The following is a 17586-nucleotide window of genomic DNA, read 5'->3' as shown; positions in this document are numbered from 1 at the left end:
GCAACTGTTTGTAGTCTTCACTGACGTCTGAAGTAATGGACATTAATTTTATGATCTTCATAATGTATGTAAACAATATCAAATCAAATTATATTTGATTTGATATTGTTTCAGTTGTTTCAAAGTGTTTCAGTTTTTACAAATAAACGTTCGTGTTTTTTGTGTGATAATTTTACCTTTCGTTTTATAAACAATAACTAATCATGGAAACGAGATCGACTCATCGTTCATCACTGGTGGATGCAGTCTTAAAAGTATTGCCTTAAAAAAAACAAGTTAAAAACATACTTTCAGCTTAAAGAAATGCTAAAGACAGCTAAGAAAAAGAAAGACGCGTCTTTTAATTAAGTCACGGTGGTGCGGCTTTTGAACCGTCATGCTTTTATATTAACAAAATAAAAAAAAAATGGCCAAGTAGAAACTTCTTTTAATATTATTCTTTTAAATTGTGAAGGGAATTGTAAGCAGAAGCCTTCTGGAAATGCAGTAAAATTATAGTGAACGAGAGCATACAACCATATACCAGTATAATTTTGGTTAAAATTACAAAAAAAAATAAAAAATTTGAAACAAATTTCTAAACAGTGGAGGTGCTGATTTGGTGTAAATATATGTGGATAAAAGGCTTATTACGAAGTTGGTTGCGTGCATAGAATTATTAGGGTTATATTGTGAAAGATGATGAGGGAGGAGACAAAGAAAGAAGGGGAGTGCAGTCTCCCTTTCTGTAAGATTTGTTGATGAAAGAGTGACGAACTTTTTTCTTTTTTCTTTTTTGCCTTATATATGGAGCCCTTGATGTTCTGGCACACTAGGCAAAAATAATTCACTATGCATTTAATTATTTCTTTTAATAAATCGGTACACTTTAATTACATCTTTGTAAACTAGCATCTTTTTTATAATTTATCCTTGGGCAAATGTGCTCGATTCTCCAGGTGTCTGGATGATGATAGTGGATCTTTAGAATCTTCAATTGATGTATTTATTTTATAGCTTTAAAACAGTGTTTCCCAACGTGGGGCGTACTCCCCACAGGGGAGCAATTTGAATATTTTCGGGGGCAATTAGAAAAGAACGTTGTATTCGTCACCTCATCACCGATATACTCAAAAAACTACCATTGTAGGCGATAAATTGTCGATGTTGCAACCCTGACTTTCTGAGAAAAAAAACTGACATCACTAGTACAGCAGTCAACATAAATACAGTATCAAGAAGAAATCGCAGAAAAGCAAAATTATGAGTCTATTAGAACTTTATTCAACATAAAAGGAACAATGGATATCTTTCTGACGAGACAGAAATGAAAAGCCGAATTTCAACTAGTTTTGCAAAAAAAAAAAAAAAAAAAATACTGTCGCCCTTCCCGTCATCATATTTAGTTGAATGTGGCTTTAGTGCTGTAAATGACTCGCTACTGAAAGAAGAAATCATCTGGATATCACGAACTGTGGGAATTTGAGATTGAAAATGACTAAATTAGTACCTCAAATAAAAACTCTTTGCAGCAGACATCAAGCTCAAGGATCGCATTACTTGGATTTTATTTTCCCGACTTCAGTTCGATTTATGTTTTGTGATATAGAAAGTATAGTCAAATTAAAAACAGTTTTACTTATGTTCCTTTTTGATTTAAAGTATATATTTATATTATACTTTTTTCAGAACTTTACTATTATGCTAGGGGGGGGCATCAAAATCTTTGAGGCATTGAGGTGGGGCATGATCCAAAAAACGTTGGAAAACACTGCTTTAAACCCTCAAAGGAAAAGCTGGAAGTCCTTTTAATTTTACGTTTCTTCCAAGCAAAATCTGAGATCTCTCTCTCTCTCTCTCTCACACACACACACACACACACTCACTCACTCACTCACTTTTCAAACATACCAAAATTGTCAGTACATTCCATACAACGTTGAAAAAAACTAGACGTAAAAGCAGCGATTTTTTTTTCCAATTTGGTAGATAACAATCTAGCTGTAGGAGATTCTCACTGCAATTGAAATGAGAGAGAGAGAGAGAGAGAGTTGGGGATCAAAACCATGTTATAATGGAGACGTTTCGTATTATGAGAAAAATATTCCTTAATATAGATCAGATGTACTTCACTTTAAGTGAAACAGCATATCGGAAATGGGAAAGAAGTAATAACAGGATTAAAGTGTTTCTTCATGGGGAAGCGATCTTATCTGAAAGAAAAAAAAACTTTGGTGATTTACTTGAATTTTTTATTTAAAGGAAGCTATCTCTCCCCTCCCCGGAGACTTCGTAACGCAGTCGAATTCAACGATGCCCTTTGGTTCGAAACACCTGCGTTCAAATCCCGTCTAGCACGTGAAGAACCTTTATCAGCACTTTTCATCTCAGGGAAGAAATGGTGGCGGAGGTCGAGGAAACACCTCCACCCTTCACTCTTCATTCTGCAAAACAGATAAATCGGCCAGAAAACACACGCAACAGGAATAAGTATTTACCACCTTCTTCCGTCGGATCTAGTTTCGAAAGCTTTCGTGGTACGGTGTGGGTGTACGCGTAAGCGTAAAACGGGAAGGAAGGATTTCCCCGAAGGCTTACAATCATTCATGGTTTATCCTTGATACCTAAAGGTGGAGACGACTACCAACCAAATTCAAAGAAAACTATCGGAGAATACTTTTCTCTGTAAACATGTACGAACTTTTATTAAACCAACCATTGTTTTATCACCAGATTAAATCGACTGTGAAGTTTCATCTACTCATGAATCTCAACAAGTCTTATTAAGTCGTTTGCGATTGACAAAATCAATGTAGTGGGAAAAAAAAGATAAAACGAACTAAATATATAAAATTTCAGTGTAAACAAGCTCATCTGTTTGTTTCCATTAAGTATTAGCAAAGAAGAAGATAAAATGCATCAGATAAACCAAATAAATGAATAATCACTCTTAACTCAGGAAGACAAATTGATCAATACTTTCTAAATGCGATAAAAATTATCAAATTATAAAACTAAGCTTAACAAGAATCAGCTTTCTTATTTCCCATGTGACAGCTTCTCTCTTTTGCCACGTTTATTATGATAGCTGCTACAAGAGCACGCTTTCTCAATTATACTGAGAGCTCATATTTTACTTGGTTACTGTAGCTTTTGTTCGCTTAAAGTTTGAGTAATAGAAATGCAAATAAGCATCTTCGATAAATAATTAAAAAGAGGGGGAAAACTCTTCATCATAAATTGTATGTGACACGCTTGCGATGACCGACATCAATATTGCCAACAATATACACAAATGAAATTCGCCTGAGTTGTAAAAATGGCATTCAGGCAATAAATATTGTCCTTACTGCTTTCACAATACTACCTTGTGATTACATGGCCTTATTCCATGAACGAAAGGGGATGGATGTATCGTAATTTTTACTTTAACCATGCAAAGACCACCAATAGCAATTTGCATTTCAATATAGAATTACAGGTCGAAGTGTCACAGTTGTATTTGATCTCAGAAGATCCGTTTCAACATACTAATAACATCGTTCCCGTACAAGATGAAAGGGTAATGCCGATCATTAGAGAAAAGTCTCCGTACCCAAAGATACAGAACTCTATTCCACCCCGTGCTACTCTGACATCACTGGGACTGACAGAATGTGCGCAAACCAGAAGAACAACACCGCAGAGAAAGAAATTGATGCCTAGTAAAATGCCAGTAGCGGAGAGATTAATTCCAGTGAGAGAGAGCAAAGCGAAGTGCGTTCCGTCAGGCTACATCAAGTGACCAAACTGGTTGTGATGGGGAGATACGGGGGGGAGGCATTCTTTGATGACACACACACGCTAATTAGACTCCTTTTAAATAATTATGTAATGGTAGTCACAGGAAAGGGGGGTGCACGTGGGATGCACAGAGGAGCGAGAATAACTCGCGTGTTGCTGAGACAGTAGGATGGAGTAATTTACAAAGATTATGTTGCCCAACGAATGGAAGCGCTTCTCGACATCGGAAATTGGCACAATAAGTGCAGCGGATTTTATCATTTCGGTAAAGCTTAAAACTGTAAGCGTTTAAATAAGTGTAGGTGTAAGAAAATCAAATTTGAAGCCAAACTCCCATTGGGAATAAAACAAATAATAACATCTGTTTTATAATGGAACAACTCATTGGGAAAAATTGCTAGGGATTATGATTATACAATAGAGAATGTATTATAGTGTTTGGGAGTAAATTTCTTCTTATTATCATAATATCTATATTATATATATTAATATGTATCATAATTTGTATAACTTGAGTCTCAGCTCAGAAATGATACCACAGGAATGGAAGAAATGTATGATAGTGCCATTGCACAAGGGTGGTGCAAAAACTGATGTATCTAACTACCCACCTATTAGTATCTCTGGTGCGGTAATAAAGATTTTAGAGACGTTGGTAAGAACTCACATACAGAAATGGGTAAACAAGTTACATGTACACTCTGCAAGTAGCAGAATGCTATAATTGGATTTTTCTAAGGCATTTGAAGGATAACTATGATAATGTTGAATTTTTCTAAGGCATTTGATAGGATATCAAATGAAAGGCTGTAGCATAAACTGGAGAATATACGATTGGAATATAAACTCTACTTCGATCAACGGATGGTTTAGTTGACAGATGGATATCAAAAAGTGGTATATAGTGGATGTGAATCTGCCAGATTTAAGGCTAGTGGGCGCCCTGTTCCCACTACCTGGGTATCAACTACCCAAACGTCACTATCTCTTTTAATCACTAAGCCTGGCTTACTCAAACCCGGGGAGGTCCTATAATGTGGTTCCACCGCAGTCTCCCAACCTTTGTTCTTAAAGCAGTTGTTCAGAATGGAGACCACGGCATCATGCCTCCTCACGCGGATCCCATGGATGCGGAAGCAACACTGGGCTATATGAGACAATGTCTCACTGTAGTGGCAGCCAGCCCTACAGTTGGAGTCGTCACGATCAATGCCCTACCCACTGGAGCCCGCACAGCTCGATGTGCGGGCTCTAGTGGGTAGGGCATTGATCCTTGTCCTGATAAGGTCAATATACTCGAACCCAGGGAGGAGTCTGGTGCCATTCCTTATCCAATCATGCTGGGGAAGCACCAGATATGACTCTTTTAAAGGAGCACCATCTACAGAACAGTGCAACAGAGATGTCCATCTCTTCTGTTCTGCGGGTGCTGACTCGATTAAAGTACCTTGATAATGGGACCAGCCTTTAGCCTGCCTAAAGTCTTCTTGTATTAATGGGCTATAGAAAGCCTCTCTGCAGATGGGGGAAGAAGATAGTTCTAACTGCGAGATTCTTGACAGCCGCAAGCGTGGGATCAGCCATCTAAGTGATGGAACGACCAGAGGGGACAAGATCTAAAGAGCAGGACTTCTCTACATTAATAGAAAGGCCTTGAATAAAGTAGAAGTCAACTGCCCGGTCAAGGAGTTCCTGCTAGCCTATCTTAGTAGAGGCTACGAGAATAAGATCGTCCGCAAAGGCCATAGCGTTAAAGGAAGAAGCGCCAAGAGAGTAGCCTATATGGCTAGGAAGAGAATGAAGAAACTCATCTATGACGCAGTTAAAGAAAAGGGGAGATAGAGGAATGCCCTGGTGAATCCCCCCCCCCACTGCGGAAATAGAAGTTGCACGGGACCCTGTAATGATAGTGATGGAGCAACCCACTATAGCTCTATAACATAGGAAAGAAAGGGTTCTGGACATCCAGCAATAGACAGCGCTCGAAGGAGAGCAGGAAGGGAGACGCTATTAAAGGCCTTTTGGAGGTCTAGCGTCGCCATATATAGAGGCTTAAGGTAGCGTCGGGAATCAGAGAGAAGAGAAGAAAGAAGATATATATTCTCGGCACAGCCGTCCGAAGGGACAAAAGCTCTCTCTGTCTATAATCATGCTGTATATGTTGCTGAAGTCGTTTAACTAATATTTTATGATAGAGTCTAAGTAACACAGGGGGAGATGGTAATAGGTCTAAAGTCTGATGACTACAATGATAATTAGAACAGGCATAGGGTAAAACACGTAAAGGCTTAGGCCTATATCAAGTCTGGACGAGATGTAAGGGTAGTACTGCCCATAACCAGTACAAAGATTAATAAAAAAATAAAAAAAATAAAAAACCAGTGGTGTACCTCAGGATTCAGTCCTTGGGCCGGTATCAGTAACATGCCTGATGGGCAAAGCAATCAGGCATGTTACTGATATTCAGCACTTACAACATGATTTGAATAGGCCAAACGAAAATGGCTGTCAGTTTAATGTTAGTAAGTGTAAAATATGCACTTTGGAGTGATTGGAGTTCCAGCGGCATATTATATTGGCGGGGTTATGCTACAAGAAACCGAAGAGGCAAGGGATCTTGGTGTATTGGTGGATAAGAATTTAAAGTTCAAAGGTCACACAGCAAAAGTTGCAAACACAATTCAGAGGATAATTGCGATGTTGAAGCGAACTTCGGCATATAAGGATAAGAAAGTCATTTTTCCTCCTCTTTGTAAGACTTTGATAAGACCACAGTTGGATTACTGTACACAAATTTGGTCTCCAGGGTTCCAAGGGGACAAAAGAAGATTTGAAAAGAGTGCAAAGAAGAGTTACAAAGATTATATCCGGATTATGGGATTTAGATTATGAGGACAGATTACGAGTATGTGGATTACAGACTCTGGTTAACAGGAGAAAGAGGGGTGATATGATAGAGGTCTTTAAACTTTTGAATGGGTGTTATAGGATCTTGTCTGATGAAATTTTTCGTTATGTGGAAGGTGGGGAGAGAACACGGGGGAATCCTTGGAAGTTAAGCTAGTTCACAGTCAAGAAAGGGGCAAGAGCTAGGTTTTTCTCCCAAGAGAGCAGTGAGTGAGTGAGTGGAATAGTTTGCCTTTAGGAGGTAAGGAATGCATCTAGTGGGAATTAATTTAACAGCCGGTTTCGGTGATTTAGTATAGCCTCCTTCGATGAGTCCTTGACTCCATGGAGGTCTCAGATAATAATAATAATAATAATTTTTTTTTCACGTTTAAACATTTTATTATGTTTCAGATAAATTACATACATAGATACAGTAATAATTATAATACATTACAATTGTAAATAACAGATACTTGCAAGTTAATAATATTTCTAAATAATAATAATAATAATAATAATAATAATAATAATAATAATAATAATAATAATAATAATAATAATAATAATAATATGCTCCAGTTGGACTTTTGTTAAATCGTTAAAGTAGTAGTACTGATTGACTCAGTGATGTAACAAGGGTATAACTGCTTTGATAAGCGTGTGTTTCACAATGACATTCTTATTTAGTGACTCACTCACTCATGATCAAGAAGGAAGATCAAATCGAAAAGTCATTTTTGGCTTCTCCATTCGTAGACTAATTTCATAATAAATACAAATGTATTTTTATCCTTTAAACTTATAACGCCACATTAGTGCGGATTGTTTTGCCAAATGTTGCTGCTAAATTTTTGATGTGATTTAAACCAAATTGTTTTGGTTGAAATCATACCATTTTTGTAACTTATCCAAAGTATCATGGATGGATGGAAAAACGAGATCCAACAGATCCCAAATGCACCTTGTAAATGAGTAAATAAATCGAAGAAATAATTAAAGTAGCCTAAAGAGAATTTAGCAAAACTTCAGTTTGAGGCATTTTTATGTACTCCCTCAGTCTATCGAATGATGAAATAATTCTAACGTGAAACTGAAGTGATTATCCTTAAACTCGTTATATCCTCCCAGTAATAACAAACTCTTTATTTAATTAATATAATGAATTACAATAATCTATTAATTAAATCACATATTTAAAATACATTAACGCGTTGAAATTACAAGTTTCTTCTCCTCCTCCATTCCTGCGACTGCTGTACTGTAGAACAGTCTTCCCTCCTGTCCAGCCACAGATGCGGGAACCCCGGCTGGCAGATTGCCAAGAAGAGTCAATTCACGTTGAATGGGAGAAAGGAATAAGGCGATGTATGAATTCGTCACCAACATGCGAACTCACGTGCTTCATTACGTAAAATTTTCCAACTGTTGTACAAGCAAAATAGTTATCACTTTAAAAACTGGAATTTTTATAAATTCAAGTTGATTACTCGTAATCAACTTGAATTATATAAAAATTATCGGAATAAATTCGCCTTTTTCTACCATGCACAGAAGTATCGAGGGGTCTCGCATCCTTGGTCGGACAGTATGTGTTTTCCAAGTAATACAATATACTGGCTTTTAAATCAAATGTAAACAAGTTCCTCCTTTCCCAACCCACTGCCCATACACGGTACTAATGCACTATAGGTTGATCAACCACCCTCTCGTGTATGGGCCCAACATTAAAAAAAATATAGCGAGTTATCTTTTTATTTATTATAAATATCCGAGAGTTCTGGAAGTTAATAGCGAAAACTTTATCCTTTGATCACAAGCAATTTTTCTCTCTTGGTCTCATTGTCTTTGATGGGTTGGGAAGGTCGCCACAGACCTCAATGGGATATTCATTCATTCAACAGATCTTAACTCCTTATATTTAAAGACAATGGCTTTCTATCTACAAGTAGGATAGCACTTACTGGCGAAAACAGTTCGCTCGTTTTGGTACTTAACGTGGCTTAAGAAATAGGTGTTATAGGATCTTGTTATAGGACACGTTTTAGCAAATATCTCAAATGCCAGTTTGGACAAATTCCATCCGCACATAGCGGCGTTATTATCTATAACTATCGTTCTTTAGTATAGTGTTTTATAGTTCTTTAGTATAGGCAAAACAAAGAACGTAAGGCCAGTGTGGTGGTATTATGTCTCTTAATTGCGCGTATTCATCTGATCAGTTTGCCCGTATTTCCAACCTAAGGACATCACTGTTACAGGCCGAGCCACACAGATTCTCTAAAATCAGTCAAGTAGTGAAAAAACGACTAATTTGAATTGCCGAAGAGGTACATAGCATTATGAATTATTCTTATATCCCATCTGTCAGAGTCATGTTTTTTCAAGATGATGGTTGTCGATTTTCGAAAGAAAAATTAGAATTTCTTAGAAAAAATGACTTGACATCATCATATCCTAACCGAAGAACGAAGTAGAAGTTTTGTTCAAGTTAAGAAACCGATGACATTAACGAAAAACAGGATAGAAAATTTATAGCAATAGTGAACGAAGAACTTTTGAAATTTTAAAATCTAATAACAACGTCAGAATAGAAACTTACATCAAAATTTGGTTGCAGGCTTAGGTAGCTGAGTAATTAGGTAGCCGACAGTACCCTCTACCCAACCAGCAGGCTGTGAGGGTCGAATTCCGTCAAGGGCATGGATGTTTGAAACTGTCTTTGGACTGGCGGTGAATTTCATTACCCATGTGAGACCTCGCCCCTTATCGGGGGACTCAAGTGTCTTGTAAAAGTTCCATGTTTGGTTTCTACAACAGGGATTTTCCAACTAAAAAATAAAAAACAGTATAAAACTTAATAAAAATATTGAAAAACGTAATGTACTATACATTTGTAACCTTTCGTCGTGGGAGTCACATAAAGGAACGCTATTTTTAAAATTTACGTTATTTCTCAACACCACGACTTCATACACATTTTATGATATAGTGCAGATCGTATTGTACTCAATAATCCATGACATGGAAGATAGATTTAATATAGCTTTCTCTTCTTTATGTTTCAGAACAGAAACGAATAGCAAAATAAAATACAACAGAGAGATAGAGAGAGAGAGTTTAGACTTTTTTTGGGTCACGCTCAAAAGAAGAAGAAAGAAAAGGACCAGTCAGCAACAATTTCACACCATTGACTTCGCAACTAGTTTTTCCTCAGCACATCTCTCCCTTTCTTTCTTATTAGATAAATAAAAGTGAGTTGGCCTCTGTTCCTTGTGTTGTCGTGCAATATTATGTTAGAATGGTCGAGAGCGTTCGCCTGTTTGAAGGCCGCTTTTTTTTCTTTAGCTTGTCAAAGGCAAAATCGAACTGAAAATTGCAGGCTATTGTCGTTGTCAGCATGAATGAATAATAAGAAATTTGTTGTAGCACCAATTTCCTGATTTTTTTTTTTTTTTTACGTGTCCCACTGCTTGAATGTTTAGGCAGACTGCAAATTAGGTGTCAAGTATGTGTTCATCGCTTTGTAAATATCGTACTGTATTCGAGAAATAAAAATGAATTTCTTATAAAATGTAACTTAAGGAATGCATTTTAGTATCAGTTAACTCACTAAAGTACGTCCTTTAAGGAGAAAACAGGGCAGTAAATTTTCCGTTAGATGCAATACCTCAGTAATAAACTCGCTTAATACAAACGTTTTATAACCGCAGGCATATTCATTTAGATGAAAGATGACTTCGAAACACGCACTATAAATCGAATAGTTTGGAAGATGATTTACTAAGGAAGTGGTCAGTTGACGTAAGTGGTAGATTGGCTTTTGAAAATTAAGTGTAGACCAACAGTTACAAAATTAATGTTTAGTTATTCACAGTTGCATAGAGTTAGACAGAAACAAGAGCGAATAAAGAGATCTGTACATCACCTTGTAGTGGATATCTCTTACTGTCATTAATTTGTAGGAATCCCATCACATTATATGCGCATCAAGGATTCTGGGATTGATTTTGATTGTTTGGGGAACATCAATTTAGCTCAGATTTCAGGGATACAATCTCGTATGTATAACCACAATTAGTGAGGTCTAAAGTATAGTTTCTGGAACTGTAGCCAGGATATTGTTGATTACAGACCTGATAAGAGATAACTTACTTCATAAAGTGCTATTTAGAAGCATCTGGAGTTCAGAAATTTATTTATTTCAAGTTTATTATGCTAATTAAATGACACATTTTAGGGGAAAGAAAATACTATAAAATCACAACATCTCGAAATAATAACCATGAGATTTTAAGTCGCTTAGGTCAATAAAATACGTAGCATTCCTGGAACATCAAATAAATAACATAAATAAAGAAACTCAAATACTAGGAAGTAAGAAATAACTTACGTTCCCTAACACTTATTAACATCAAAAAAGTCTACTAAGAAACGAAAAATACCATCGTGTCATACGACTAGTAATATACAGCTTTAAACTTGAAGCATGACCTGCAGGGTGATACTGAAACAGCGAAGGAGAAAATGCATAAAGAAATTTTGTGTCTGGTACATAAATCAAAGTGAACTATTGGAAACCATAAAAACTAATGGGCTCAGATGGCTAGAATACCTAAGGAAGTATTCAGGAAGAAAACTATGCAAAAAAAAATGTACAATGTCGAATTTAAATGAAAGGAAACATAAATGATTGAAGAGAAAGAGGATAGAGATGGCAGAACATTGGGAAAATGCACAGTTTATTCGATATCACAAAATTAGCAGAAAAATTAATGCAGTTTTGTAATCAAAAATGCATGTGCTTCCACCCACAAAAGGCTGTAAATTTATAGTGTCTTATAGGACTGTGTATGGGTTAATGTTTATATAAGGGGTGGTTCAAAATTCCACGTACAAGCTTTGAGGGGAGGTAGAGAACATCAAAACCAACCCTATTCACATAGGAAAGCATGACCGGAAACGCCACCCGAAAGTGATAGGTGGCGCTGTTCGTCAGCGCTCCAAGTGAGCAATTGGGGCTTCCTCATTCAAGCTTTCGACGTCGTACGAAGAACATACTTCATTTTACGAACGCTGAGCACTTTGAGCACCTAATGGGAAACCACATCATGTATCCAACTACTGTTGAACTGTTCAGTTACGCCTAATAAAGTTTTTTCCACTACTTACTGCCTTGTTTTATTTCTGTATCTTTGTGTCCCTGTTAGTACCTTCCGGTGGCGTTTACGGTCATGCTTTCCTAGATGAATATGGTTGATTTTGATGTTCCACACTTCCCCTCAAAGTTTGCACGTAGAATTTTGAACCACCCTGTATGTAATCCAGATAGTCTGCTCTAAGAACTAAACATGGAACTTTTTTAAGCCAATTCAGATCTCCAGTAAGCAGGAAACGATCTTGTTCTGCATAGTAAAAGTCATTTATCACCCGAAGCCAACCACAAATATCCATGTCCACTGAGATTTCGAGCCAGCAGCCTGTTGGTTGGATAGTGGATACGCTCACCACTTGGCCAAAAAAATACCGATAGTATTTATTTATTTATTCTTCTAAAGTCCTGTATAATAAACATGGGAAATATAAAATGTGGACAAAAGTATCGTATCTAGAGCTGTGTTATGAAACTCGGCAATGCAGCTTATCCAATATTGGGCAAGTTTACTGGTTAAAAATAAACCAACCATCATTGGATCAATCTATATTTTTTGCACATTACTTTAAGAAGCATTGAAACAAAAGATAAAAGAGTGTTTAAAAGAAGGAAGAAAGGCATTTTTTATCGAGATTAAAGATTTCATGAACGAAATAATCGATAAATTAATATTGTAAAATTCCACTGCTTAAGCTGTAAGACAGGAACTAAAAAGTCATGTTCTTAAAGCATAAATGATAACTTAAGAAACACGAGAATAAGCGCTATTGAGGAGATTATAGAAGATTAAACAACGTGTATTGATGAGAAGAAATTTCTCAGCAGTGGTATAAATAAAATAGGAGATCTTTAAATGCATTTTGCCTAATACAGTAGGAAAGAAAGTAACTGTTTGGAACTTCGAATTAATTTTGAGAACAATTCACGATTAAAAAGATGTCTTGGAAAAGACTGTAGCTAATGTCGTACAGCTGTTAAACAGCGAAATGCAAACAATAGCTTTGACTAAAGTATTTAATTAAGGAAAAGTAGAACAAGTCTAGCACTTGATTCAGCAGCCCTTGTCGAGTGTAACCCAAAGCAATTCTGTACATGTGTTACACTGATTAAGAAAAACAGAAACGACTTCCAAAAGCTCAACAGTGGCGACACGTGCTGACATTTATCCATACGTTATTAAATTTTTAAAATAATTTGACTTCGCGTTTTCAGATTTTTCTTCAGTTGACTAAGCGGGCCATTGAGAAATAATGTGAATACTGCAAAGGAGTTTAATCACAATTTTGCCGAGGTGAATATTTCATAGGTAGGCAGGCAGATAATAAATTAACCGAGTGTAAAGACAAGAAGGAGGGTATACTTCATGAAGCAAAGCAGTGAAATGATTTTCTTGATTGAGTTTGACGGCTGCTTAGGTCAGGATGTAGATAAGTTACTTCGTTATCCAGACCTGCCGGATTCAAATTCCACTGTGGGCGAGAATGTCTGCAAATACGCACTGAGAGGACACGAGGTTATTTTCTAACTGCCTTCAGCATTTGAATATCTTTTAAAGTATCTAATGGAACATCACATTTTAGACCGGAATAAAATGTTTATTAATTAATTTTTATAATAGAAAAATGAACCTGTTTTCAGGATGTTATGATTGTTACTGTCCACAATGGATTTAACATGTTCTGTCCGATTCATTCTTTCTCGACGGTAGGGGCAGACAAATACTACTCTAACGAAGGATCTAACACACCCTATAGTACGTAAGACATCCTTTTTAAAATGAAGGAATCAGATTAAACTTTTCGATTGCAGCAGGAATCAGCAAAAGTTTGAAAATTAGGGAATTAACAGTATGAAAGTTAACAATATGCTAGATAATTTCTAGTATTAATCATTCCACGGCAACTGTAGGGAATAACTTGGAAAAGAACTCTTTTTGGGTGGGGGTCAAGAGGTCAGTTCATATACGGATCATGAACTTTAATTAATACCATATTTGAATGCATTGGTTGCACCAATCCATTTCAGGGCCTTTCTTTTTTATTATAATATATATTATGTCGATTTGAGGATAGACTATGGATTCGAGAGAGGGTCTTGTTTTAGCATAACCTTATAAATTGTAAAGATAATTAACCCAGATTGGAAGGCAAGCATCAGTTTCATTTTTTTCCAGTGGGATCACCAATTGCATTTGGACTCCGAGACTCGTCAAGATTTTTCTAAAAGCGATAGTTGGCTTGTTGCAATTTTGAAGAAAATATTTGACCCGATTAAAATAAAAAACATATTCAAAAATCTGCACTTATAAATAAACAGGAGTTACGATTAATTCATTCCATATTTAATACAAGAATAACCATAATCATCGAGTAATTCATTTATTTATTAAAATGCAAATAATTCAGTTACAGTACTGTTTATATTTAGAGCTTTAGCATTAAAATAGATGTCATTTTTGTGTATTATTCCAAACATTTGTGCACGGACCTTAACACATAATTAGAAATATTAATTTTCTAGCAGTTATTTAATTTCTGTAAAGATAATTAAGAACACAACAATTTCTTTATGTTGGTTCTGTAAAATTTTAAACAAAATTAGCGAAAACGATCAACTAAAGAATTATAGTCAGTTGTTATCATCGTTTTTTTTTTAATTTATATCACCAAACAGAAGAAATTGGTATTAAATAAAGCTACAAAAATCCACTGTTTGCTAATCTAAATTATGTTAAACTTGGAAGATTCCTTTAGTGTACCTGCTGCATTATAAAAAATGCATGCAGAAATCAAATACGCCATATGATTCATCTCGTGGTCTGTCAAAACCGAGCAGTTTTCTTTGCGGTGACTTCCCCAGAAGTGACTAGAGATTCCACTAACACCGATCAGGTGTCGATATCATTCTCCATCCCGAGAGTTTCTGCTGAAGAGATAGAAATTTCTCAGAAAAAGCACGTATTTCCTTTCTCGCAATGAAAAATAAACCAGAAAATGTACCAATGCCATAAAGAGACATCACGTTCGGTGACCACAGAGTTTTAGTTGCCTTTCCTCATTGGCATCATAGATGATGCTTTAATTAGAAAGTTTAAATGTTTAACATTTTTTTTAGATTAAGTTTAATTTATCGAAACTTACGTGAAGGTTGAGTTTTTTTTTTTTTTTTTTTTTTTAAATTCTGGTATGCCAAAAGGATACGATAGTGATCATGGTATAAAATAGAATATTAAAGCTTTGAATATTTTTTCAAAATAAATCGTTCTATAACCTGATAAAAAAAGCCGTAATCATTGTTATTATTTCAATAGTAAGTTACATATACACTCTTTAAAATGTATGCATAGTTCTAGTTAAATGTTATCTAAATGAAGGATGCACACAATCGCCCAATCCTAATACAGCAGTTTCGATGCTGCCAAGGATGTCTCGGTGTTACCGATGAACCATTGAACATCTGAGAGAATAAATTACATAGCTAAGTATAGTTTAACTATATTCCATAAATATTTTCGTTATTTACGAATGAAGAATATCCTGGCATGAATAATACGTGTACATTTTTGAGACACCCTGCACTTTCTTTCGTTTACAATAATCATTGCTGCGATGACAGAAGATATAATTGAATTCGAACTAGTTTATTATATATTCTGCCTTGTAAAGGAATTCAACGCAGCGAGAAGAATTTGCTAAATCATCCTCTGCTATAATAAATTACCTATTAAACCAGGTTAATAGTATCCGAACGAAAGGACGTTTCCCAACTGCTATTCTGTTGATTTGGAAGGCGATTCGCGTTTAATCTTTGATGAAATGAGTGTGTAGGACGTCCAATAATAGATGCGTAGCTGCAACAAGAATCCAAGATTGCTGTCACACTTTCACGCTACGTCACGGCTCATGGGACATATTAAAGTGAGACATTAACTTGCATCACATAACACTTGAAAGACACTCACATGAGATTAATTTAAGCATTACTTCACTCCACCCACTCTGTCTGATAATTATATACATTCAGACAGACACGAGCTGTTCCTAATATCGCGACGTCTCTTGTCGTCAAATATGTTGGTCGTAATCCCACGTAAGCCATTGATACACTGGTTCCTGTTGGTCTCGATGAGCGGATATAATACAGTATAGCGGACCATCCCTTTATCTCCGCATTTACAGAAATAGAGTATACGGCATTAATCAGCAAACGTATGTTTCTCCGTATCACAACTAGTTCTGCCGCCTGTGTATTACATGTAGAGCTGGTGTTCCAGTTGATTATCGGGGTTCAGAGATATAATAGCATATACGCTACCCCTGTTACAATCATCAGCTGCGCTGATGATCTTCAGTCATTAGAGCACCGAACTATTAAACTACTCTACGAACTGCACCCACAAGATACACAGATTAATAGACTGCTCTTCAGAGATATCGAAGGAGAAGGAAAAACGATACTTGAATACCTTCTTGCAGTCATTACATGGTTTTTATTGTCAGAAGGTACTCGGAGAACACATAAAAAGTTTCATGTAAAAGTTGGCAAAAAGAATTTGATGAAGTTGCTTTTTTATTATCTGTTTTTGTCTGCCATCACTGACCTGCTTATGAATTTATTCTACAGTTATGATTTGAATAAAATTTGAGATTATTGAAAGCAAAATCTAATTTTCTTTAAAAGAATTTTTCAAGAAATTACTTTTTTTCTTTAAAAATAATTTTAATTTAAATCATGTGAGAGAACATCTCATATGCACACTACTCAAGAACTAACACAATCTAAAACGTGTAAGCAGAGTTATTAGAACATTTAAACATGAATTATCAAAATTGTATGAACACATTTTCTACATAAAAGTTGACATTCATGTAACCGAAGCTGTACATGATAACAAAAATACCTGTAAATAAATTATGTTAATCCCACTATCTTCAAAATCCTAATTTCAATTTCGAAATAAGTAAGATTACACTTCGTTATTTCTTAGCATTCTGTTACTACTAATATTATTATTCAACAAACTTGCCTCATAAATTTACCATTTCTCTTACTTTATTTTTTGTTATAATTTACACACACACACACACTTAAAAATATTACATTTACAAAAATGTTAACGTAATATTTCATTATTACAAATATCTCTAAAAATATTCAATCCAAAAGTTAGGTAATGATCTTATTTAAATATGCATAAATACGAACAATGCATTTTACATGTTTTTCACATACATATTTAGAATGATTCATTTAATGTGTTAAGAGAGAGATATTTTTCAAATTAATGATATTGGTTGTAGAATAATTTTATATAAATATACATAATTTGTTCTGCATTCTATCATTTACATTTATATTTCAATTCACAAATTATTTTTATAGTTTCTTTCTTTTTTTTTTTTTTTTTTTGTTAACATCCAATAGGTGAATGCTAAATGCATTCAATTCACGTTTTCACAATGCTATTTAAAAAAATTTAAAAAAAATTCATAGTAAAATAGCACTTTAATACCTATCAAATAGCACACCTAAAATATACAATACAATTTAGGAAATAATGCTACAATTTTTTACATGTGCTTCAGTTCAGATTCCAATTCATTTCATACACCTGCGTTTCTCAAACTTATTCCTACGACGGAACACTTCACAAATCCTGAAATTTTAACGGAACACCTTGGTTAGAGTCGAGTATCATCGGTCTCGTATTCGATATAAAGCTAAGTTCACACTATCGCCGCAGCAGGCTGTGTCGCATCGCAAAATTGCGAGAGCGTACATTA

At 35.4% G+C, this 17586-nt stretch overlaps 1 protein-coding gene across 1 annotated transcript in view; it reads left to right on the top strand.

Annotated features, from left to right (window-relative positions):
* Positions 1 to 17586, top strand: part of LOC150100563 (cartilage oligomeric matrix protein-like) — a 276264-nt gene that overhangs the window by 96171 nt on the left and 162507 nt on the right. The window lies entirely within an intron of this gene.

Source organism: Typopeltis vanoorti, chromosome 12 (assembly GCF_054136105.1).
Source record: "Typopeltis vanoorti isolate ZY-2024b chromosome 12, IOZ_Tvanoo_1.0, whole genome shotgun sequence".
Classification (NCBI taxonomy): domain Eukaryota; kingdom Metazoa; phylum Arthropoda; class Arachnida; order Uropygi; family Thelyphonidae; genus Typopeltis; species Typopeltis vanoorti.
This window is presented reverse-complemented; position numbering and strand designations above follow the sequence as displayed.